The following is a 25392-nucleotide window of genomic DNA, read 5'->3' as shown; positions in this document are numbered from 1 at the left end:
GGGAGGGGGTCATAGCGGGCGGAAAGCGTCTTCAGCCCTCGAAGCCAAACGAACAGAGCAGCATGCCCACGAGGGAGGCTGAGGAAAAGAGCTGAGGTCAACTCGGCGCTGTAACCACTGTTATCCAGTAGTCAAGGGCAAGAGGGAAAAAGCCACATGTTGGGTAGACGGGCCCTATAGTGACCGGAGTTGAAATTCAGCCGTGAGACCAGATTTGCCACTGACCTCTCCTGTCGCATTGCGATTCGGCCATTTGTTTGAGGATGGAGAGGAGCGGCCTGCATTTCGAAATCTGTGCAGATGCTCTAACAGACCCCACTCTCCAGTCAGACAGGAACGCCACCAGATGGGACTTAGACGCCCTCCTTTTTTTAGCCATTGAAATGTGAGAAATTCCTCCCATCTCTAGTCCACTGAAGGGGACTATTTTTATCAGGGTCTTTCAACCCCAGCTCTGAGATACATCACAGATATTCCCACGAAAGTTCCACGAGTTCGTAACGAGATAAACCCATGCCGGGCACACTTTCATGCCCAGGCAGACAAAGAGGGTGACAAGTCTGGTCACGGCACTGTTCCGTGCGATAACTTTGAACTCCAGGTAAGCTAGGTGGGGGGTGGCATGGTTGGCAGGGCAGGATTAAAATGTGATCAACATGGCATCTGATTTCTCTTTTCTATTCAGCTTTTGCAGAAGCAGAACATGGGGGAGGAGGGAAGGGGAAAGGCGGGGGAGGAAGAAGCTAATAAGGAGAGACAGGGCCCCTTCTGAGAAAAACAATTCTAGTCCCGAATTCTCAACTGTGCATTCTGCCTCGCAAAGCCAGTGACCATTTTTTTTTTTTTGCTGAGCACCCAGTGAGGCACACGCCGAGTTTGATCCAGGCTGGAGCCGGGCAAGGGGCGGTGGCTTCTGTCTCAATCTTTCTGCTATCTTCCTTCCCCATTTTAATCACCGCAAATATATTTATACTCACTTGATATGTCAGCCAGACAATGCTCCCCTAATTGGCAGTGATCAGGGTTCCAGAATTGCTTGGGTGAACCTGCTGTCTCTCTATCAGGCAAAGCAATAAGGGGCCAGTAATGCCGTCCTCGTTAACAATTTCCAGTGGAATAAAAAGCAGTCCCCTGACTCCTGCATGGCAATGACTTTTCCTAACAGCTCCTAAAGCCAACCCTTGAGGAACTCCGACTTTCACGAATTTGCCCAGCATAGAATGCTTTTATACGTCCTCCCCACCCCCGGCTGGAGAGCACAGAAAAAAAACCCATAGCCACTTCCTTCTGCTGGAGGTTCTTTTGTTCTTTTGCATTTTTTTCTTTTTCTTTTTCTTTTAGAGGGCTTATGGAGCTAACTGTCATTTTTGGTTCTTGGGTCTTTGTAAATTTCAGGGACATCTGGCGCAGTTTACTGCGTTCGCGAGCTCCGGTATGTGTGGTTATGTTCGAAGTCTCCACTGCGTGTGCATGTTAACACTCTACATGCATAATTTATGTATGCATAATTTGGAGCTTGAGTGCATTGGTATATTTTGACATTTTAGTGTGACTACCATGGTGCTGATTATAAGGAATTGTTCGGTAAATATTTCTTAAACGAATGAATGCACCAAGAAGGCAAGTGTCATTCATTCATTCATCAGATATTTAAATGCCTAGTATGGCTAGGTTCCGCATGTTTAATCATGCATACCCACAGTCCCGCCCTCAGGGAGCCCACATTGAAGGGCGGGTGGCAGGCAGGCCCATCGACAGGACATCATGGGGACGTGGGGCTGGAATTCTGCGCGGGGCAGCATGGGAGCTCCAAGGAGGGAGACCTCAGTCCATCGAGGGGAGGGGTTGAGGCCAGGGGGCATTTTCTGAAGGTAGCGAGGCCTAACCCGGGGCCTTCAAGGGTTCCAGCCAAAGAGGACAGCACAATCAACAACAGGACATGAGAAACAACGGGGTGTGAGCAGAGAACCAGAAGCCAGAGGGTGTTTTGAGAAAGCGTGGAGGCCGCGAGTTGGCAGACATGAAGTGGGGGCTCAGGCAGGGACTGGATCTGGGGGCAGGGGCTCTGGGAGGAGGAAAGGAAAGGAGCTTCGACTCTCTCTGTTCGGGGCAAAAACTCTTCTGGATTCCGCCAGCATTGGTACACACACACACCTCTGAACAGAATTCGGAGCAGCTTTGGCTGCATTGCTGGGAAGCAGCGAGGGGAGATGGTCACGCTCTGGATCTGTCACAGAGGAGCTGTGAGGGCTGAGCAAGGACCGGCTTCTGCACGAGTGAGCTGTGCACTCCGTGCGCTCTGAGTCTCCTCCCAGCTTTCATCCTGTGCGTTGCCTGGATTCTCTGAGGTCTGCATACAGGCCATTCCTGGGCCTGTTCCACGTGCCAACTGTGGGGCTCTCAAAGAACGAGGCGACTTCTAAGCGGCACACGCCACAGGATCACTGTCTTACAGAGAGGGGACAGTCATCTGATAGAAATCTCTCAGAAGTATTCACAGAAATGTACCATATGACGGAGATATTCTCCTGTTCCCAGCCTAGGTGAGGGTCTCATCATCTCAATTCTGAAAACTCCTAATTAAATTTATCACACAGATCGATTTACTTTCTGTAAAGCATTGTTTACCTTGCACCCTTTCTGCTCATAAACTCCCAATGATTCTACTTGACTTATAGAATCAAGTCCAAAGTCCTTAGGGGAGCACTCACGGTCATCCCTAGTCTATCCCCTACCTTACCTGCCACAACCCCTGCCTCAGCCAGGTAGGGCTCCTCTCAATGGTGTCTGTGAATATTCCCATTTCTTTACCTGTTTTCACTCCAGACCCCCCAGTAAAAGTCCAGCTAAATTTCAAGCCCATTTCCTCCAGGAATGTTGTCTGGTTGCCCCTGTCCTCTTCCGAACCCTGTGTGGCACTTACTGACTGTGTTGCACATTCACTGGTGACGATTACGTTCACTTTGTGGTTTGTGTCTCACCTTTACCCAGCTAATCTGTGAGTCGCAGAGGATGGGAACCGAGCCTCATCCTCTTGGTAGTACAGCACGGCGTCCTGCTCTTGCTAAAGATTCACCGATGGTGTGTTTCCTACATTGTAGCCTCTATGAGACTATTGAGTAAAATTCATGGGGAGTGTGACTATTATCATTGTTATCGTAGGGCTGTGGCCTGAAGTTCTTTCCTCCTCTTCTCAGAAAAAAAGGAACTTCGGAGAGAGTGGTTTGGTGCGACCATTTTGGAGTAATGAGATTATGAAACATTTCTCCCACGATTCATAAACAGTATTTTATAAGCGTTATTTTGGAGCTTAAAGTTCATCCAGGAATGAGCTATTTCACAGATCAAAACGGAGCATACGTACAACCCACCAGGAGGAATAATCACTCTGCTAAGTTTAAATGGGAAAATGAGGGAACACACCAGCTTGGAAGTAGAAACGGTTTAATGTCACCTGACTAAAGAGGAACATGAGTGACTGACTTAATTTCTGTCCCCCAGTGCTCAGTTTTTATTGTCTATGATCCGTTGAGCAGCACATGGGATTTTTCACGAAGGCGGAACTGGCATTAAATCAATAAGGAAAATCACCATGTCCTTACTGATCCAACAGCATTTAAGGAAGCCGAGCTCTGCCAACATGCACAACCGTGCAGAATTTGTAACCGGGCAGTTGAAACCACCATCGAAACTGGCAGCTGTGATTTTCCCAGAAGCAGAGCTTCAGGAAGAAAAATAGCTTTCGACTTCAGTTTCCATTTTTGCAAATTGGATTTGTTCATAAAAAACTGTTTTAAGTCCAAGTTTTGTTTTTCCCTTTCTTTTCTCATTAGTATTAGTATTTTTTTTTTTTTTTTACCCACATGGAAATTCATTCCTTTTCTCAACAAAGATTAATTGATCACCTGTCATGAGTCGAACGCCATTTTAGGTGCTGGGGATGGAGATGTGAACAAAAGGGCCAGATCCCCTGACCTCATGGAGCTTGGCTTCAGGCGGGGGAGGCGGCTAACAAAGAATTAAACAAACAAGTAGATATCGGTGGTGTCAGGTCTAGATAACCGAAATAATGCTAACATCTTATCGTATTTGGAAAATTAATTTCCAGACAATTAAAAATTAACACGTTTACATGAAATTCTCTTAGCGCATATATGTCACACGTATTAAGCAGTATTTTCAAAAGAATAACTAGTAAGGAATACATCCTGCTCTTCTCACGTGACATTGACCTTCCCTACTGACTTTCAACAGGACATGTGTCTTTGAGGAGGCTTTCTAGGAGAAGGATTTGCGCCAGCTCGTGTTCGCTCCATTATGGCACTATAGGGCACCATGGCACTCATGGTGGCCCGCGGAGGAAACTGGGAATTCCTTCTGGACTTTTCCTTCTCTTTGCCTCCTCTTTCCCAAATTTGGCACCCCTCTCTATGGCTCTTTAAACCTTACCTTTTAGATATACTTTAAACTGAGTGCCTTCTTTCCATCACCCTCTCCTTGGCATGCAGGCCCGATAATCTCTCTCCATGAGCCCAGCATCCTACTTCTCCTCCTTGGTTCTGGGCTCCAGTGCCTCCAGTCTCCCCTGTTCATTGCTCGCAGAGTGATTTGTAAAACACACCCTCCCCTGTCTCCCACACCTGCAGGATGGAGCCCACACCTCTTGGTCTGGTTGCTACAGCTCTGGCCCCAGGTGACCTGGGCAACTCTGCGTGTCTCTGCATCCTTCCCAGGTCCTGCACCATGGCAGGTCCCCTGGCTGTGCAACATGCAAATTCCTTCTTCTTTCCTGAATACTCTCCTCTTCCTCTCCCCTGAATCCTTGGCATCTTTTCGTATGGTTCAATAGTCACCTTCTTCGTGTAGCCTTCCTGGACCCACCAAGCAAAGCTGAATTCTCCCTCCCTTCTACCCCAGGGTTATCTTGGTACCTTCTCACTTTGAGTACGGGATCTAATGGGTGTCATTTGGAATGGTTTGTTTACTTCTGTGTCTTCCCTCTACAGATGTTAGCTCCTCCATGTAAGAAGTCTTATTCGTAATCTTAAGCATAGTACATTACTGGCACAGAGTAGGCCCTCAATAAATACTTGATGAACGAACGAACGAATGAATGAATGACCAACCTATGGTCTCTTCTGGTTTGGCTTGTGCCGAACTATGAATGTGAGAATTAAGTGACTATGGAAATATAACAGAATAAAATCAATCAACCGATATGGCAAATAACTCTGCTCTTATGAACAACGGATTTTAAACATTTGAGCTAATGGACCGCAGATGATAAGGAATTTCAAAATCAAACTTTCCTAGACAATATTTCTGCATGTATTAAGTCTGGATACGGTTGAAAAGTTCAAATAAATGATTAAAGCATGTAAAACAGAATGATTAAGTAATCTGGATCATTTACTACAAAAAAAAAACTTGAAGAGACTTAATAATGGTTTTTAATGAAAGATCATTCTCCAAGAATAGCTAAACATCCTCCCTCTGCACGTCCACAGAAGAAGAAACGAGATTAAAGTGCCACGAATATTAAAGTTAAAAACAGAAAAGAACCTCATGGCTTCCTAACTTAGATACGTGAGCTCACTTCTAGTCACTATTAGAAATAGTATATGTCGAGGGCTTGTTCTAAAGGCTTTGCCATATGTGTCCCTAAATCGTCACAACAAACCCATGTTTTAATTCCTATTATTCCCATTTCATAGGGTGGTTAAGTAACCCACCTGGGTTGCACAGCTGGAAAAGGGTAGAGCTAACATGTCAGCCCGGGCTGTCTGGCTCCTGAGTCTTTGCTGTTTCCTACTCTGCTTACTGCCTTTGAGGCTAAAATAGATGCCAGACCTCTGTCTGAAGAAGGGGGGCCTACAGCCAGACTCGCAATGGCAAAAAAGTTCATGTGACTACTTTATAGTTAAACAGGAAAATCCTTGAAAACATTACATGCCCTACGTTGCCAGGGCGACTGTCTTATGGGCCACACTACATGTGTGTGCATGTGGGCGTGCATGCATGCGTGCGTGCGTGTGTGTAGAGAAGTTAAAACCCTGTTTCTCTTTATTCTGCTGAGTTGGCCTACCAGCTGTTGTCTTTCTTACGAGACAGGAGTTGGCCTGTTTTGTTTTCAGCAGTCAGTAGGCATGGTTTAAGCCTCCACATGCGTGCATGTATTAATGAGACATGACAGAGATCGAGTCAGATTTAGCTATCACAATTTTACCTTCAGATGGAATTTACTCTTGGGGCTGGAAAGCCATCATCTTCTTCCCTGTTATGTTTTCCAAGGCGACCTTGTTTAGCCTGCCTTGGGGACATAAGCGGCGGGGTCACTGTCAGCACAGAACAGGGGCAGCTTGCGTATGCAAAAGAAAGTCAGAGCGCATCTGATCCTCGCAGTAGAGCATGATCAAGCTCCGAACTGTGCTCAGGAGGCAGGAGGCCTGGAGGCTGGTCCGGGAGAACCAGAGTGGCCCAGCAGGAGCCCCGTGAAAAGGCTCTGAATGAGTCACTAGACTTTTCAGGTTGACTGAGATGACTTCTGTTGATTTTCTTCGAATTTAGGTATGTTATCAGTGTTCGCACATTGGATATGACAGGAAAAGATGAGCGAACATTTTCTTGATAGTGCCTGGCCTTTGGCTGGGTCGTGATAAGATGTGGGGTAAGAGATGACTCTGTAAGAATGTGGTGGTCAGCATGTGTGATGTGTGTCCCAATGTGTTGGGGGCCTCACAGGGGCGCAACTTAGTGTCCTGAGCTGGGGGCAACTCCGTGTGATGGCGAAAGCGTTTTCTGACATTATACACAAGCTGGCCCGGGTGGATATTTACTATTTTAAGGCGAACAGAGGCACTGCCACTTTGTCACACTCGCTTTCTAACATCAGGTCCCCCATGATAACCAGACAAATTGCTGGTGCCTTGGTTAAGTGTTTAGGTTCTAGAAGCTCGCTTAACCTCTCTCTGGCTTTAGTTTTCCTCATCTTTAAAATGAACATAGCAATGGAACCTACCTCCCCTTGGGTAGGGATAAATAGATTAATACACGTCAAGTGCTTAGAGCAGTTCCTGGTCTATAGTGAGCAGTAAATTCATATTTATATTACTGAATACATTTCTGATATACAACTTCACATCTGGAAGAGGATTGGTTCCACCACTTGCACAAAAATAGGTGCTTGGGAAATATTGCTTAAATGTGGAATGAACTAAAAGGATGAATTTAGAGGAATACACATATATATGTGTGTGTGTGTATATATATGTGTGTACAGACGCTTGCGTGCACACACACACACACACACACACACACACACACACCGTAACCTGTTCTGATTTCTCAGTAACCTGACTGGCAAAACTGGATGTTAGATCTAATCACCTATTGAGAAATGTTTCCAAATAAGTGGAGTATTCTGCAAACACCTCCGCAGAAAAGAAAGTTTCGCGTGAAGACCATGAAGGGAGTGGCCGGAAGAACTGAGCTGGGGAATGTCATACTCGAACAGTTAGCAGGTCTGTGACTCTAAGTCAAATAAAAAGAAGTTCCTAATATAATCAAGACACTTTAAAACACCAAAATATGTGTTATTTTTGAGTCTACAAAAATAAATATGAAAAACAGGAGTCAAAAACTTGTATCTACCTTCTATTGATTGTCTAATAATGACAGTTTCGACTCAAAATGAATCATTTAATTTAAAAAAAAGAAAGAAAATGAACAACATAATGTTTTAGGAGCTGGTATAGCATACTATACCAGCTCCTTAATATTCAAACCTTAATATTAGGTTTGAATCATGTGAAATTGACACTTCTTTTGGTAAAAAAAAAAACTGTCAGTTTCATATGGTTCCAGTTAATATATCTAAGCTAATTGACACTTAATCAAAACACTTATATCACCTCGCCCTTTATTGCCTTTTACCTATGACTATCAACTAAATTAGCCAATTTTATTTGTCTTAGCCCCTTTTGCCTCTCAGAGTTTGTGCACAGTAGGTACTAAACAAATGTTTTGTTAATTGAGTAGTGTTTTCTGTTACCTTCTCTAAAAAATGAGGCCTACCTTTTGCTACACTACCTAATGCTGAGATTGCCCTTAAAATACAATTAGCACAGTGTTAGTTTTGTTTCAGGTTTCATGATTTAGATAAATCCTTTCTGTTCCTTGTTTGGGCAGCATTGGGAAGCTAATTAATACGTCCTTAACATACTGTAGAGGGAAACAAGACTCTGCTTGTACACACAGCCATGACAAGAATAAATTCAGGTCAGCAATGTTTTTGCAATTAAGGAGAAATGTTATTATAATAATGAGAAATTATTGTTTCTAGGACACCTCTGCACATTAAATCACATTATAGACTTATAAATTAGGTGAATGACAAAATCAGGCAAGTCTCCCGAAGGTTCCAATCATTTAGAGACTCGGGCATCCAGAGTGCTCTGGAATGAACTAGAAATGGGAACCTTTGCAATCCCAGAAATGAGGAGCTTCATTATTTTTCTCATGAGGTTTCATAAGAGTTGGGATTTGTCCCAGACTTAGGTACATACTGAAATAACTGAGCAGGCAGCGTGAAATAGTTTTCGATTCAGATATAAAGAGTTCCTTCTATGGTGGGAGCGATGGAGAATGTTCAAGGAGGACCATGAATAACTCGTGAGTTATTGCACCTCCCTGGGCCTCAGTTTTCCTATGTTTTTTTTTAACTACCTCTATAGAATATTCATTCTCTATAACATCTGTTGCAAGGATAAATGGGATTATGTCTTAAAGTGCTATGCATTTCCTGTGGGAAGAAGCTAGAGCTCTAAACTGTATTATTTTGGTTTTGATTGACCCGGAGCTGTGACAGCAGCCACATCGTATAAGCAGAGTTCTGAGAAAACATTTGCTTTCATTTTTCAAACAGAAGAACCACAACCCTCTCTGCGTTTGGACCTCATACAAATCAAATGTATGAGCAAGAGAGGGCTCACAAAATCATTAATTTTAACTTTTCCTACAGATGCCATGGATTTTTCTTAGAGAGTCTTTTTCTTTTTCAGCCTGGAGCATGCTCAGTTCTGCTCGATTTGTGCTGTCTAATGAGATCCTGGCCCAAGGTGATGTGTGCTCCTACAATAATGTCTTCATGCTAATTACGTTTTAGAATAGTTAGGGCAAGAATAGTTCCAAACACACTTGAGATAATGACTAGTCGTATATCCAGAAGGTCAACAGTTCAATCAAAGAGAGAGAGAAAAAAAATTAACATATCTTAAGAAAGAGTTCAAGTGGTTTTGTACAAGAGCTCTCATTTAAGTCTACAAGAATACTTAAAATACTGATAGAGCTAGGTAATTCTATATTTCCCTTTTTAACTCGCTAAAAGCCCCTGATTCTGGGGTGTAATGTCTGAGAACAAGAAGCATCTGGCAGGTGAAGGGGAGAAAGTGTGTCGTAAGGGAAGTTGGCTGGAGTTTGAGGTTAGGGGTCCGTGCCAGGACTGCAGGGAAGAACAGAGGCGATACTAGAGAGTTTGGCATCGGATGAGGGCTCTGGGCCAATCTGCTATTATAGTAACAACACAGCTTTAATCCATGACAACAATAAAACCCTCGCGTAATTCCGTATCAAATCACTGTAAACAAAATTACAATCTGCTCTCGTCAACGCGGTGTCTGATTCTCCCCACCCCAACTTCCCATTTTTCTATGATTTCTCATAAGCACAAAAGAGCAGCAATTGGAAACTATACCCATTGCTTTCCATTTTCAATGACTGAAGTTATCTTTTGTTTAGAAGTGCATGATACTTTTGAAATATTTATTGAGCGCTTATAATGGACTTGGCAACAGTCATATGACTCATCAGTTCAGAAATGATTCCTAAAAAATAGGTAAAGTATTCAAATAATAAAACAGCACAAGGACTCTTTAAAAATGTGCTAAAAGGTGGTACTTTTCATCCTTCGAGACACCCACATCACGCACGAGTTCCTTTCAATAAAGGCGCAATGTAACTCGGCATTGTGTGAAACGTAGCCTGAGAACTAATAATTTCAAGGTGTACCATATTCAGTAGATAAAATACAACTAAGCTGGGAAGCAGAGAATGATCTTTGTAATTTAAACTACAGGGAATCTTGTAGGCTGAAAATCAAGTTACAGTGGAAGTTACTCAACTCACTAACTCTTAAATAGGATGGGGTCTTTTCATGTTCATTTTTAAATAGAAAGCATTTAAATGTACCGAAAAGTACAGAGAAAAAGAAATAGAAGCCTCCACGTGCCCACCACTCAGAGAGGGGGTTTTTATGAGTCTATTTAACAAGCCCTGTTGCATTTCAGAGGGATGCAAAAGTTGTTCATGCAAGGACATGTTCATATGTGAGACCAGCCCCTGGGAATAAAACCTTTTTGTCGGGTATTTTTTGGTCCGTGGAGTTCTTTCCTCTGTCCTCTGGCCACTCTGCTTTGAGCTACTGCCTGTGGAGGGAGGGGAGGGACGGGCAGATGCCCTCAGCAGGTCACAGTCGATTCAGGAAGATCAATACCCACATAAATAATTCCACCGTAAGGCTGACATGAATGAGTGCTGGGGAGAAAGAGATTAATTCTGTCTGGGTTAAGAGCTGGGGAGAAGGGGTAGGTTTGGGGCTAGCCCTTGAAGGTTGGCTGGGACTTTGGAAGGTGACTATGTGGAGGATGAGGCGCTCAAGCAAAAGTGAAGGCCTCGTCCCAGACTGGTGAGCAGACATGTCCTAGGACAGCGTACATGTTCTCAATGAAAAGGGCGTGCTTTGACTGAAAGAAATGTTGACGACCTCTAGCTTATCGATGGAGGGGTCAGTGCCCCAAATTCTCTAACTTTCTTTTCAACCATGCTACAGAGACTTACTGAATTTTTATATATTACCCAGCTGATTTTTAAACCCTAAAATCACACAATGCAGTAATAACTGCCTTTTGGAGAGCATGTTATAGTTTACAAATGGCTTTTTTATGCACATTATTACATTCGATCCATATAATAGCTCTCCGACACCACAGGCTCATCTCCACAAGCTATTTCCTTTGAAAGTAACTACTAGTTATGGAAACTACTAGCTATAGAAATCAGAACAATTTCCAATAGCAGCCTTATTGTGTTTTAAGTGCCAGCCAAGGTAGAGTTAGCCATTCAGGAGAAAGGAAAGGAGGGGTCCCGAGACAGACAGACACTGAGAGTCCTGGGAGGATCATGAGTTGTGTCTTTGGAGATGGAGAGGGATGCAGAAGAGACAGTGTACAGCAGGAAGCAGAGGATGGAGAGAGAGGAGGGTGGGGGTCCACGCCTGGGTGGGCGGTGGTACGTAGCTCAGCGCTGAGCACACAGCGAGCCCACAGCCAGCACCTGTCTAACCACAAGTGGGACCGGGTGTCTCTCTTGAGCACTGCCATGTGAAATACAATTCGAAAATCTAAAATGGTGGCTTTTAGAACAGAGTATAGAGTTTAAAAAAAAATTTTTTTTTTTTTTTATAACATTGAGGAGCGGAGGAGTGGTTCTATCTAGCTCAAGGAAGGGGAGGAATGCTCATCTCATTTTGCACATCTGCGCGCGCTCTCTCTCTCTCTCATTCTGAAATGTCCCCATCTATTGTAACTTTGATAAGCTATTTTCAAAGCACATACTGAAGTGGGGCACTTTTGCAAGTACTTTACAGAAGCTAAAACAACTGGCACGCCACGATGGTGGTAATCTAGTTGGAATAAATCTTACTGACGTCGGATGCATCAACATGTCCATTTAGGCTGCTGCAAATCAGTTTACTTTTCTACTTAGAGACATGACGTGAAACGGAATTAATCCAGTCGCAGCAAAGTAAGTGAATTCTGTTGACTAAATCCCTTTCCACGGAAAAGAACTTGGTTTTGCAGTTCATTTGAAACAAAACCCACATGGCAGTATAATGCTTCCTCTGGAACCAAGCAGATGCATTTATCCCAGTTTTATTTACAGCCAAATTCACATCAGAGCTATTCTATATGATAGTGTACTCCATTTTCCTTATATGAGGACCATGGTGAAACTATTTGCAGGACAACCAAAATGTGACAATGGAACTTAGCCTAAGGACTATTGTTCCGACTGGGCTATGAACTTGGCAAAGAGTGACAAGTTCTTGGAGAGAGAAGAGAGAGATTAGTAAAAATCACCCAAACCATACATACCATTTTATATTTTCCCTTCTTTGCTTTCCAGGACATATCTAATAAGTCCATTGTGGTGGTTATTATCATAAGCAGACAAGACTTGGAGGGGGCACAGAGAATAAAGAAGAATGTCAGAAAGCACACTGCATGTGGGGTCGGGGCAGAGAAGGGCGCCTCACATGCAGTGAGGGGGTTTAGGGTTAGGAAGGTGGCAGAAATTTTGGCTTAGGGGGATTAAGGCACCAACCACAGGTTCTTAAGAAATCTTCCTCTGGAAATTTTAGATTTGAAAAGCAGGTAACCTTTCTGAAATGATTTAGGTGCCTTGCAGTAGGGAAATAACCTGGAGGGCCTCTCAAGTGCTATTCCAGTTCTTATCCCGTGATTTTTCAGTGGCCAGTGTCAGGACCCAGACCGCTTCTTGCCCTCCTATCTCCATAACCGGAAGCACTTGACCCCTTCCTGCAAATGAATCGTACTGCGGGCTCAACACCAAGCCTTTTCTCGGTTGGGAAGGTTTTAAAGAGCTCACTCTAGCTGAAAACTCAGCTAGCTCTGTACCAGGTCACCGCCTGCTGCTGGCCTGGCTCTGAGGTGTCCCAATTCTAGCAAGTGGGACTCTGCCTCGTTCTAAATCCACGTCTAACTGGATTTGCTGAAATCCACCGTGTACTCCTAGGCTAACATCTGAAATCCTTTCTCGTTTTCCAGGTCTAATATGATTTTTTAGATCATACCTAGAATCCACTCTAGGACTGAAACTTTGCATTTCTCCAGCCCACACCTCCCCCCAGCTCACGTTCGGTCTCTGAACCCCAGACCTGTTACCTAAAACTGAATGTCTTCATGCACACAGCAATGGTTACTGTCTGTCTTAGATGTCTCCTGTCACCTGTGGCCAGATTCTCCACTGCCTTCCCCCAAAACCCCTACCATCACCACTCAGGCCACTGCTTGTCTATTTGAAGTTTGCTTGGCCAGATCATGGGATGTCACGTGGCTCAATTTTCTGATGGCTTTTTGTAACGCATGTTTGCACACCTGAATCTCTCTCTACAAACCACGTACCTCTATAACAGGGCCTCTCAGCCTCAAAAAGGCATAAATGCATCCACTGTTGACATTTTGGGCTGGTTGTTCTTTGTCGTGGGGACCGACCTGTGCATTGTTGCGTCCTTAGCAGCATCCCTGGCCTCCACCCACCAGATGACAGTAACACTCCCTCGCCTCAAATTGTGACAACCAAAAATGTCTCCAGGCACTGAAAAATATCCCTGGCAGGGGGAGGGTGTCAAAAATCCTCTCCTGTCGAGAAGCCCTGCTCCACAAGAACCCAGAACGGGAAGAGTATTTTAAAGCCAGTTATATATACTTTGAGAAATAGCTGGATGTATATAGAATATTTAAATTTGGTAAAATTTTAACTAGCAACTCTAAATTCTTAATAAGCACCAAATGGAATTTTGTAAGTTTTATATTATGATACGAGGTAGATGGGTAAAGTGGGGTGACATTCTTTCACCCAAGGTCGGTTCTCCGATTTTACTGTGCATAAGAATTACCAGGGGAATCTTTTTAAAGTTCAGATTCTGATTTAGTAGGTTTGAGGCAGGGTTTGAGGTCCTCATTGCTAACAGGCTCCCAGGTGCTGTTAATACTCCTGATCTTCGGGTCCCACATGGAGTAGCAAGGCCCTAGTTCAAAATCACTGTAGACAGGTGGGGTCGGGGGTTGAGTCTTAATGATTACAAGGTCAGGAAAGCAATATTAAAATTTACATTAGAATGGTGGATTAGAAGAATGTGGATGTTCTCTGCACTTTTCTATAATGAAGGCAACTGCTCACAGGGATGTGCTTTGAAATGCATCATTTCTATTAGCTTGAGATTTTAAATTATATAAATTACCCATGAGTTCTCTGCTTTTGCCAGGAATAAAAAACCTGTGAACTGCTAAGCTAGTCTGGCAAGACTTGCAAAGGTTTCTAAAAGTTCAATGGAAACCTAAAATTCAAAGTCCTCATAGTCCTTGTTTTACTAATGGAAGGGGCTCGGGTGTAAAGGTGGGGTCGGGGGAGGGGAATGGAGAATCTCTTTAAAAAGGGGCCTTGCAGTGAAACAGATACATCTTTACTCAAATTAGAAATAATCATGTGCCAGAATTATACTGACATCATATGATGTTTCTACAAGCCCAAATCAGATAACTCAGTTATAACTTTAAAACAGCTGCAAAAAATGAATGCTATTTACTGTAACATATAGTGATAAGGATAATAAAATCTTCCAAAAGCCTCTGAGAGCTAAGAACAAAATGTTTTTCCTCTCATATATACCACCTTTGAGTAACTTCCACTTAGAGTTTTGCAGAAATCTGACTCATCGTTGCATATCCTTGGGAAGAAAATGGCCACATATATTTGCTCCTACTTTATTGTTAGGAAGAGTGAAGCTCACTAATTTGTCTAAAGATGCAGATTTGTGCAGGATTGCAGACGATTTACTGATAGAAAGGAGATAATCAAGTTCTGAGCTTTTGGAACACACTTACTCTACACACTCACTGGCTGGGAGGGAGAACTAATAAGCTAGCTCTGAAATATTTTGATAGGTTGTTACCAATGAGGTTAAATAGAAAAGGGATACATTTCTCTACTTTGAAACCTCTGTGCCTAAGGACAGAATAAGGAAGATCTGGCTTAATAGTAGTACATGGGAACTCAGGGGTTTTCGTTGACCACAATTTCAGGATGAGTCAGCAGTGAGATATGAATGCCAAAAAGGCTTATGTCCTCCTGGGCCATCTTAATAGAAGTATAAGGTATACATCAAGGGAGGTAACTACTCCACGGTGTTCTGCATTTGTCAGATGACTCCTGGAGACCTTTGTCCCATTCACGGCAGCACGATTTAGGAAGGGCCTTAAACCAAAGTCTGTCAGAGGTGAACACTTAAAACTAAGAAAGCATGTAAAACCACGCCAGTAGAGTACTTAAAAGAGCCGAGGATATTTACGCTTGGAAGAGAAGACTTAGAGAGGGGCACAGCTGGAAGCCAAAGAACAGTTGATCTGGGAAAAGAGCTTGAGGTACGTTTTCCAGCGGCAGAAGTTTAATTTCTGGCTCCCCAAGGAAAAAAAATTCACGAGGGCCTTCTCGCCACTGTCATTTGCAAAATCAACCGATCTTCAGTGATAAAGACCCTGTCCGCCCTATGATTTTCTCGAAATGTGCCATTTGTGGATGCGTTTATGCCTTTTTCGACTCGCCTCCCCCTCTGCCCGCAGGTGACCCTCCCTTCGAAGCCCCGCCTGGAGCCACTGACTCTGTCATCCCCTCATCGTGAGTTTTGTACTGCGGTGGCATTTTCTTTTGTTTGTCCCAGTTTCCCTAATAGCTTTTTAGTTCCTTAGGGAAAAGGACCCTATTTTGCTTTTGTTTTTATTACCCTAAATGTTCTCAGTACATCTGGGTACAGTGAATTGGGGATGGAGGGGATGTGTGCTTGATGGGAGCCGAAGCTGAAGTGAAGTAAGTGACAGGTAATTTTTTATAGCATCTACATGACAAAGCATCACAGCTTGCCCACTTGATGATAATCACACCTAATTGACCCTTCACTTTATAAAATAATACGAGCTGACAACATTGGCTGTGTAATAAATCTTACTCTTCCCTACAGTTTGTATTTTAAAATAAAAGTTGTGTATCCATGCTGGAGAAAAACAAAGTTTACTATCTTAGAGCTCCATCTTCCTTGTTCCAGGGCTTGGGAATTTCTCTCTAGCTAGGGGATCCTTTGACTTCACACTTTCTCCTTTTGTTTATCTGGATATTTACAGGTTACCAAGTGTCAAGTTGCAATATCACATAGTATCCGGTTTGCAAAATGAATTAATCATCTAACAATATTGGTCTAGGAGATAGAACTTCCATAAAATGGGTTTGTTTAAATAAGAAAGCCCCATATTATGCATTTTGTAAATGAGGTTTTGAGTATTCATATCACATCAAAGATATAAAAATGCTTTTGGGATAACAACGTTATGTCTCTTCCTAAATCTCCTGCGTAGCAGATTAAAGAACGGTCTTTTGTCACTCAAGGACAGAGGAGTGGCTGGGGCACAACGAGTCACCCAGGCTGAGAGTAGAACACAGAACACAGGAGCCAAGTTCCCACTCTGCCACTGTCATTCCCACAGTCTAACGACCTAATGGAGCAAGGTCATTACTTCTCTGTAAGAAACTGGGTCCATCAGCCAGCCTGAAGTTCTTGTAGAAAATTCAAAGAGCAAAATGACTGAGAGAGAGGGCCCCCAATTTCCTATCATCTTCCGATAATCACAAATAGAGATTGTCACCTTCTTGGTTGTGGGGTAGCCAGCCTGTCCACGCTAACGGTATTTGGCTCAACTTCATCCAAAAGCCAAGAGCTGGGGGTGGGGGTTTCCTGCAATGTGTAGCAAACCCTTGGTTCTGCGGCTCCACTGTTTTGACAATTGATGTTATAAAACCCTGGTTTACTGACATATGGAACATGAGAATCTTCTGCTTGTTTTAGCTTCCTAGAGAGACTCAGAATTAAACTGGGGTTATATTATGGCTTTTGTGTACTTGGCAGCATATGCTATGGACACTTTTTATAAATCTGAAACGAATGTTAACGTGCAAATTTGTCCTAATTATACTGACCCAAAGATTTTCCAAATACCTCCCAAAGTCGAGGGCTTGGCTATGTCTTTCTTGTCTCATGGCTTTTGCATTCAGGGCTGAAGTCCCTCTTATGAGTCTCCAACTTCCACGCACATTTCAGGGCCATTAAATAACTCCTAATAATAAAAAATGAGGTGGAAGGTTTGGGTCCTTCAAGAGGAATGGCCTTTTTAGAAAAATAAGGTCTATCAGCTCAAAATAAGTCCATCAGCATTATTTACTTTCATACTGTAACTCTGAAGCACCCAACGAGGGATACTAAAATATCGTGGTCTGTCTGTCTGACGCAGAGTACAGAGTTGGAGCAAAATTGCTGCGAGACAGTCAGCCCTGCAGGAAAATGAAGCAACCAGCGGAATGACACACGAGCAGCCCGTGGAAGCGCTGTTGCTGCTCACAGTTTCTAACGAAATGTGGGCATTGCAAAGGAACTCGGCGTGCGTTGGACACCAGCTCTCATGACCCACAGGGAAGGGTCGAAAGGTCTTGCCATCTGTCATAGAAAAGGTCGTTTCTGTTCCCAGACCCGGTGGGATTATGCAGTTTGCAACAGAACCGAGTTTCCGAAAACACGTGCTCTAACTTCTCACTTGACCAAGAAGGAAACTGAGGCCCAGAGAGGATACAATGTCTCATCCCAAGTCACGCAGGTGGTTCCCAGCAGAGCCAGAATTCAGATTTCCAGAAGCCCCATTAAAAGTCCCTCTCACCTCCAGCATGCTGTGCCCAGACGGGTGCAGTGGAAGGAGCCCTGGGCTATAACTTACCGGCCTTGGCAGACCTTAGCAAAACCGCCTCGAGCAAGTCGCTCACACTGTCCAGTTTTGCTTTTCCCACCCTGCAACGTGAGAGATAAAAGACGTGGTCTCTCCACCTCGGAGAGCACAGCCGGATCCAGCGAGATAACGTGTGAAAGCTCTTTTTTTAAAGCTTAACAAGACTCGGGGTTAAAACAAAACAAGACAGAACAGAAACTCCAAATCAAGAAAAATTTTCCTGTCTAGGATATATGGATGGACGCTAGAGACTTTGACTGCTTGGAAATTCTGTGTAAAGGAGTGCGTGGATGAACATCAGTCACATTTTCCTCCCCTGGAGAGAGTCGCCGTAGCTTTCTTCAGCGTTGTACATGTGTCTCTGACACTCCTCCCCATTCCCCTGCCTCACTGTCACCAGTAAGAACCTATGTGCCCTGCACATCAACGTATTTATGATCAACTTAAAGGGTTGCTATAATGTATTCAAATACGGCAATGTCCTTTGATTTACTATAGAATCAATGTCTTCCTGCTAGCCTTACTGGTTCCATAATCCATAGTTTTAGAATTTAAATCTATTTGGGGGGAGGGGAGAGAATCTAACCTCACGCATTTTGCTTCACACGTGATAAAAAAAAAATCTGTGGCCTATAAAATGATAAATGCAAATTTCAAATTACAAACCAACCAGATTTTTTCCTACTTATGTACTTCCCTAGTAATATTTCTTAGTTATTAAAAAAAAACCCCACTTTTCTTTAAAATCATATGTAACAAGAGAACTATCTACTTATTAGCTACCGAGCTCCTTCTGACTTCTCAGCAGTTCGTTTCTAGTATTTTCCCACAAAGCACGAGACAAAAGGCACAAGCCATGAACCATTTGTAGGCTGCCACGTTAAACCTGTGCTTCTGGAAGGCTGAGAGGTGTGGAGAAAAACAAATGAAAAGTATTATTCGTGACCAATTGATCAATTAGTCTGCTTTTCATCAAAAAAAAAAAAACATAAAAAAGCAGAACCAATTTAGCGATGACTGCGTTGTTAGTAGTGCATAAAAACATTATTAATGTTGGATTTTTTTTTCTCATTTATTTTTAGTTCTCTTTAGAAAATTACACTTGAGAGCTTTCTGTAATGGCAATTGAAGGAGCAAGCAAGACAGCACTGGAACCTTCTTGTAATGCTAATGAAGGGGTTGGGACTAACACCCAGCGTGGAAGGCCTTTTCTGTACAGTTATGCTTCAAAAGCCACAGACCGACTTACAGAGTGTCTTGAGTGTATGAGATGACCAACCAGGGAAGTTACCTTCTAACAAGACTTATTCGTCCTCCCATGAAGAAATCCAGAGTGGTCTTCATGAAGCTGACAATGGCCTTACCCTTGTGTTTCAGTAGTAAAATCTTATATAGCACGAGAACGTGAAAAATCAAAGGATTTTCTGCCCCTGACTATATGAAATATCATCTTGTTCTCCAAGGCTCTGAGGTCTCATAACTCCCCTCTTGTATTATTCCTTTATGTTTTTTTCCTTCCTATTTCTTCATAGTTCTACATCTTTCACTTCCTAGTATTATCTTTTATGTTTCAAGTTTCTTATACAGAGCCTTGAGCTATGTAAATGTAATAAGTATATGCTTATACAGTACTGTTACTCATATGAACAAACCCCAAAATACACTTTGGTAGCGACAGTCTCAGATTTTCGATAACTTAAAACCTGGGTGGCGGTGGCGGTGGCGGTGGCAGTAGGGGTGGGGGAGGGTCCCGTCACTGATTTCCATTGAATTTCATTTGCGTCACTTCTCATTACATGTGTCAGCCTTCAGAGAGAATGTTCTGGAATCAGGCTGCTTTGGATCAGATCCCGGCTGCCTCACATACTAGTTAAGCGACCTTGAGCAAGTTACTCAACTTCTCTGAACCTCAGTTTCCTCGCTTGAGAAAGAAGGATAATATTAGCGCTTACTTTATTGTGCCGTTATGAGAAGCAAATGAGTTAATGCCTGCAAAGTGTCGAACAGTGCTTGGCAAATGACAGTCACTATTTTAGGAGCTTTATATATATATATATATATATACACACACACACACACACACACACACACATTATTTAATCTTCAAAACAATACAATAAGATAGGTCCATTATTACTCTCATTTTATACCTTAAGAAACTAGGCACAGAAAGACTAAGTAACTTGTCCCGGGCGGCCCAGTTTGTAACTGGAGGATTGGACTCAAACCGAGACCGACTAGTTCTGCAGCAAGCACTCAGTTAATGTTTTTTGTTATTGCTGTTGTTGTTGTTATTATTACTTGAACTTATATACCCAATAAATATCTGCTGTTGCTTCTGATAATGATGAATTTGTATGTTTAACCCTTCTTTAAAGTGTGCTAAAATGTATATGACTTCCATTGGAATAGTCAATTTAGGCAAAGGTTATCACCTAATGCCGCTGGCGAAGTTTGCTGGGAAATAGACTATCACCACAGTGCCAAAGTGTCACCCACTCAGATTACTTGTTAATTGCAAAGGAGAAAAAAAGTACCTTTGTAACTGAGAGATCCTTAGAGTGAGATCTTTACCTTGAATCACCATCGAACTGAACATCACAAAGAGAGGGACAATCTGGCATTCCGTGCATCCTGATGAGATGCAATACGGAGCACCTTGTTAAAAAATGCTCCATCTAAAGCTAATCAATGCTTTAGTTCTAACTTGGAGTTTACAGGAAATAGAGGAGGTAAAGGAACAAATTAAATGATACCATATAGCAACAAAAAATCCAGAACATGAAACAGTCTATAAAATAACTGGCCTAACCCTTTAAAAAATTTGATGTAGAATAAAAAGACATAAAACCCAAATGCGGAATTATGCTTTTCTTTTTAAAAATTAGATCCAGTTTCTTTTTTTCTTTTCTTTTTTTCTTTTTAAGGTATGGAAGATGTTTGGGGGACGAATGGCAAAAGTTAGATATGGCCTAGATATTAGATGATATTTTTAAAAATCACTCTTCATCTTCTTAAGTATAATAAGGTATCATGGTTTATATAGGAGAATATCCTTATTCTTAGATATGTACTGAATTATTTAAGGGTGAAGTGCCATTTTATCTGTAACTTACCAGTAGTTCAGAAATAAATACATACAAATGGAACGAATATAGCAAGAAGTTTGCAACTGTTGAATCTAGGAGGTGAGGATAAAGATATTCATTGAACTAACATTTCGACTCTATTTTGAACATTTTCTTCACTTTCTTCATAAGATATATGCTTACATCTTTGGAGAATAGGTAAGACTTTTATTTTCACATACTTAGCTCCTTTTAATTCTTTAAAATGTTACCTATGAAAGCATATTTTAAAAAACTGTTTTTAAAAATTATTTACTGAATTCACATTGGTTTAAACTTATTGAAAGCTAGTATTAACGTTGTTGAAGAGAACTCAGTGACTAACACAGGGCCCGACACATCGTAAATGTTTGATAAATGTTTGTAAATGCTTATTTATATACTATATATAAATGAGAATTGTAAAGTGGCCAAAAGAAAGGAAAAAAGAAAGAAAGGAAGGAAGAACGAAAGAAAAAAAGAAAGAAAGAAAAAAAGAAAGAAAGAAAAAAACATGAAGCTATGTTTTTTGTTTGTTTGTTTTATGGCTCAAGATATGCTGGCCAAATACTTGAGGTGGACAAAATGGGAGCCAATGGACCCTATTCCTTGATTCAAATAATTTAGGCCACAAAGATTCTTGACCAAGTTCTGAGTTTGTTTTATGAGGGCAGAGAGAATTTGTCCCTAGGATTAGTTCAGCAGCAACTGTTACTTGTTTAAGAAATCCTGATGGAATCACACTTAATGACACAGTTTTGAATAACTGTAGACTTTTCCTGATCCAGGAAAAGAAACAAGTTCTGCTCAAGTTTAGGAACAAACCCTCCAAATCACCAAATATGTGGAAAGTAGGGTCAGCTTTTCCAGAAGGCCATGGTTCTAAAAAAGATGACTCCAGGCAGTGAGATATACTTTGTATAAGAGGTAGGAATAAAATGATCAAGATTCAAAGAAATAATTACTAATGATATAATTTTGCATTTTTATAGTGCCTTTTTCCTAAGGCACTTCATATTTATGTTAATTCATTCATTCTTAAATATCCCTAAAAAGTAGGCATAGAACAATTGAAATTTTTTTTTAAAGAAGAGATTTTCATCAGGGACTAAGATGTGGAAGATATTCAAAATATTCAAAAGGATATTATATTAACAATAGAGATATTTCTTCATATTGAACAAATCGATCACCTCCTTTTCCTCTGCTTCAGTAAAGTCATTTTTAAAAAATAAAATCTATTACAATTTAAGGAGAATAAGATGCCAGTTTACTATATGGAAGACACTTCTAGTTCCATCTCAAAAGGTAATTTTATTAAATGATATAGAGGTGTCTCTCTACAACACCAAAAAAGTTCTCAAAAAGAGTACAGATCAGAATTTCAAAACTTGGAATTTAAATGCACTTACATGTTTCTCTATTTACATAGTGTTCTTTATTTAGTAACGAATCCTTTTGTAAAGAGAATCATTTAAAAATTATTTTGTAAGTGTGAAGTTTTATAAACAATGCTGGTTGCTAAAGCAGAGTATACTTATTCTAAATGTTCTTTCTGAAACTAAAATTAAGGGGAAAAAAGGCGGGGGGACCCACCAGAGAACTAAGCAGTCTACGATAACTGGAGTTGTATGGAACGACAGAATCTCCAGCCTGAGGTCTTGCCTTCTCACGTGGCATAACATGAGCACATGCAATCTTTTCCACTCGAGTTTTAGATCCTAAATATTTTTCTTCCTCTTAATTTATCTGGGGACGTATATTTTCAGTACTGTGCAAATCAAGTTGCATATACGTTATTAACAAGGCCTGATTCCGGGTGTGTGAATACGGTTTTTTAAAGTCAGTAAAATCCTTGGTGGGTGTATTCAGTTCTCATGTTCAGGAACCAGTGGGGCAAAGAGCATGAAGGAGTCGTCTTAGGACATGACGCCTGAACTGAAGACAGTCTCAGGGATATGGCATTAGCTTGAATAGAGAGACAGAGAGAGACAACATGCTATCACAATCTATCTCAACGTAAAGCTTTCTTCTTTTTGTGAAGAAACCCAACTGGTGTTCTTTGTAAAGGTAACATAAATACCAACAGAAGCAGAAATGAGCATGGAGCGAAATCCTGACCTCAGAGCACGAGTGTTCATTCATTCATTGCTGCTCAGCCCTTCCTCCCCACCCCTAGCATAAATTAAACGCTGACTGTGATGAAGTGGAAATTCACTTCTGTAATCCCAGGGGCTAAAGTTTCTCCTTGAGATGGCTCAGAAGCCAGTGAATGGAGTTTTTTTTGTGTGTAATGGACTGGGTTCATTTGCTAGAAGTCAAATTCTATCACCACAAACATTGCTACGGCAGAAGATTTAGAGACTTTAGTTGATGGACCAAAATATTAAAAGCAATATTTGGAGAGCCCATGGGATTAATTTTAATTAGATTTGACTCATAGAGAGCATTCTGCACATCACAAAACGGTTAAAGATCTCTAGAGTATGTAGACTGATGTTGCGTGATGACATACCTTTTAGAAGAGAAGAGGCTGAGTCTTGGCTTTGACGCTGAGTTGTTGGAATCCTCTCTTGCAAGAAGGAAGTTGAATTCACATCCAAATTACTGCATTTCAGACTACAGATCCACCCTGTACTGTCTTCCAAGAGGGTAGACGCTCAAAGATCCACTTAGAGTGCCTCCCCCTCCTACTTCTTACTCCCTCCTCCAAACTACCCCCCAGTCAGCCCTGCAGTCTAGGCAAACCACACAGGAACTAGCAGATATGGGGCTTCAGAGAGTTGGGCGTGAGTCTTAGATTATGTGGTTTTGTTTTCTTGCTGCCAAAGTTGAACTAAAATGCAGGAGGTTCACTGAAACACTTTTGCTTCTTTATGCTTGGTTTCAGTTTTAACAATTTCCCTCCTGAACGATTATGTTCTCATAAGAAAATTTCTAATCCTAGAGAAGATCCATTGGTGTGCTGCTGCTGGTCTTAAGGAAAACTTTCATTTGCTCTTATTATATCCATGCATCCAGAGAAACATTAGGAATTCTTAGGGGTCCTTACTTAATACCATCCTGGATCACTCACAATATTAAAATCCAAGGGAAAATACTTTCTGAGGGAACTCAGCATATTAATATTACTCTTAGCCCATATATTACCCTTAATAAAAAGGAGGAGGAGGAGGAGGAGGAGGAGGAGGAGGAGGAGGAAGAGTAGGAGGAGGAAGACGAAGAGGAAGAAGAGAAGGAAGACTGAGCCAGGTTCCTTCAATTTTTGGAATTCACTTTCTCTTGAGTTGGTTGGACTAAAGGATTTCTGGGATTTTAAGATTTTCAACTGGCCTAAAGTTTCTGTCACCTTGACCTTTTTTAGTTCTGATCTTCAAATTTATAACTCACCCTCCCCTTTAAGTTCCTATACCAAGTGCAACTTGTGAAGGCCTCTTCCTCTCTCTTTGCTCTTGTAAGAAAATGGATTGCAACGTTGCATCTTTTGCACAAAACTAGACACGTTGCTACTTGCTAAGTGGCCCCATTTAGAGTTTGGGGACCAGACCAAAGATAAAGAGGGAAATGTTGGCTCACAAGGTGTTCCTAGCATTAATCTCTTGAAATCTGAGATGAAAGGTATCATATAAGACTCACGTTGGGTTTCTAAAATTTAAACTTATTCTATGTTGCTAAATGGAATCTTTTTCTATCCCTTTTCCTCTTTATACTTAAATCTTTTTTTTTTTTAATTTTTTTCTTGGTTACAGTTGCTCAATATTCTTATTGAAATAGAAAGAAAAATTTGATGTAGAATCAACAGAGTGCCTTGGTCATAGTAGGTGCTGAGTAAATATCTGTCGACTGAGTTGAAAAAGTAATTTGCTACTCCTAACTCTTAATGAAAGACTTCCTTGTTACTAGTGCTAGTTTGTTGAATTTTCTTAAATTCAAATTGTGTCTGAACAGGATCCCCATTATTTCCACATATTATAAAGATAGGATTTTCAAGATAACAACATGTTACCGATTTTAAAACAATGACAAGTCAAGGTTGGCCTCAGTGTTCTTTAGTCTTCATGGTTTAAGGACCTGGATCATCATTACACCCACCAGTTTCATTGCCAGCTTTCAAACCCACAGTCCTTATCCCAAGTCAGTGGTTTTGAACTGACTAAACACTGAGTCCCTAAACTTCATGGCTGGGAAGTGGGAAGAAAGAGGAAAAAAGTTGAATAGAGCTCTATGGGAAGTATTATGGTGTTTTCAGCTTGTGCCCTAATAAGGAAGCTCTTTTCCATAGAGTATACCCCAAAGCGAGCAGAATATAACTCCTCCCTTTTCAAGTGGCGGGCAGAGTGCAGAACAGGAAAATCTCAAAGAGAGGTTATTTCAGTAGTTAAGTAATGACCAGCAGATGTGTTACAGAGCCTATTGGAAGGAAAGCAAGGCCATTTTAGTGGTTTATTTCATGCCAGGTCTGTAAGTGAACAAGTGCAAAGGCAGGACTTAAGAATAAGGACCATAATGTGAGAATGCCAGCATCTCAGTCCTCACCTTCATGGTTGCTCAGAAAAATATCTGCAAAATTGGGAAGATTCAGGAATATGTGAAATCTGAACTTATCC

The 25392-nt window shown here is 41.7% G+C and overlaps 1 protein-coding gene across 2 annotated transcripts in view; it reads right to left on the bottom strand.

Annotated features, from left to right (window-relative positions):
* The window catches only part of GRAP2 (GRB2 related adaptor protein 2), a 60268-nt gene extending 36700 nt beyond the window's left edge, over window positions 1–23568 (bottom strand). The window contains exon 1 of one of the 2 annotated variants that reach the window (XM_016126447.2): window positions 978–23568. The gene's annotated coding sequence lies outside the window, so the exon portion shown is untranslated. The remainder of the gene's footprint in view (window positions 1–977) is intronic. The other variant, XM_016126446.2, reaches the window with a different exon arrangement.
* Window positions 23569–25392: the final 1824 nt, after the last annotated feature.

Source organism: Rousettus aegyptiacus, unplaced genomic scaffold (genome assembly GCF_014176215.1).
Source record: "Rousettus aegyptiacus isolate mRouAeg1 unplaced genomic scaffold, mRouAeg1.p scaffold_m13_p_2, whole genome shotgun sequence".
NCBI lineage: Eukaryota > Metazoa > Chordata > Mammalia > Chiroptera > Pteropodidae > Rousettus > Rousettus aegyptiacus.
The sequence above is the reverse complement of the archived record's forward strand: the minus strand, read 5'-3'. Positions and strand labels throughout refer to the sequence as shown.